Raw genomic sequence first — 1,223 nt, forward strand, 5'->3', positions numbered from 1 at the left:
CTTCATACAAATAGTATACAGTATAAAAACAGAGCTCTTTTGTACTGAGCATCTCTTCTAGACCAATAGGTAATAAATAGAGGAACACATTTGTTCTTTCATGCTGGCTGCATTAAACATTACAAATTGTTGTTCTTTTTCTACCCATTATTTTTTACGAGTGAAGGTTTGCTGAGCGAGCTCTTTACTGGTCTTTAATAGCATGGCTGTACATTCGTATAATTAAAGTCATTCACAGGAAGCTGCCCAGTGCACAACACCAGACCCCTGCTGCCGGCCACTGTGCAGCTGCACCTGGACAGCTGTTGTGTAGCTGAAACAACAAAACAAAAGTTGCTCAATTATATCACCATCATATTGTCCTGTGGAGTAGTTTTTTCACTTTAAGCTGCAATATGTGCATCCCAATGGTACCAGGTGAGCACAGTGAATTTATGCCCCCAAAACCCTTTATTTAACACAGCTTCTATGTTTTAAAGAAATACTTTTGGGAAATGCATTTACTTACTTTCTTGCCGAGAGTTAATAAGAACACTGACACCCCTCGAATGTCTGTACGCTAAATATGTAGCCGGGGAAAGCGGCTGATTAGCCTAGCTTTGCACAGAGACTGGAAACAGAAAAACAGCTAGCTAACATAAATCCACCTAGGGCGGAGTAGTTACCACAAGCAACGACAGCCAACATGACTGACAATACAGAGGCACGTACAGAAGAGATTGCCCCCACCTTCTAAAAATGCCCCCGTAGGTTGGTTGTTTGTTTGTTCAAGCAGCAAGTAGAACTCATATCAACGTTTATAGTGGTAGCTCCCTCTAGTGGCAAACAAACATAGGACTTATAAACAGGAGGACCAGGGTTTGTGTCCCATTTTAAAAAATAAACTGGAAGTTTTTTTTTTTTAATTATATGAATCAAATGGAACAATGTCACGTTGTGGGGCACGTGAATTTTTTTGGCATTTTAGGCCTTTATTTGTGACAGTACAGCTTAGACATGATATGGGAGAGAGAGTAGGAATGACATGCAGAAAAGGGCGGCAGGTCGGAATCGAACCCGGGGCCGCCACATCAAGGACTGAGTCTCTTTATATTAGAATTATATTAGTGCAATAACCCCCACTGCATATCACACTTTATATAAAACCATATTTATTTCTTTTATACACTACTGGTCAAAAGTTTGGGGTCACTTACAAATTTCTATTCCCCTCCATTATAGAC

Source organism: Etheostoma spectabile, chromosome 10, assembly GCF_008692095.1.
Source record: "Etheostoma spectabile isolate EspeVRDwgs_2016 chromosome 10, UIUC_Espe_1.0, whole genome shotgun sequence".
Classification (NCBI taxonomy): domain Eukaryota; kingdom Metazoa; phylum Chordata; class Actinopteri; order Perciformes; family Percidae; genus Etheostoma; species Etheostoma spectabile.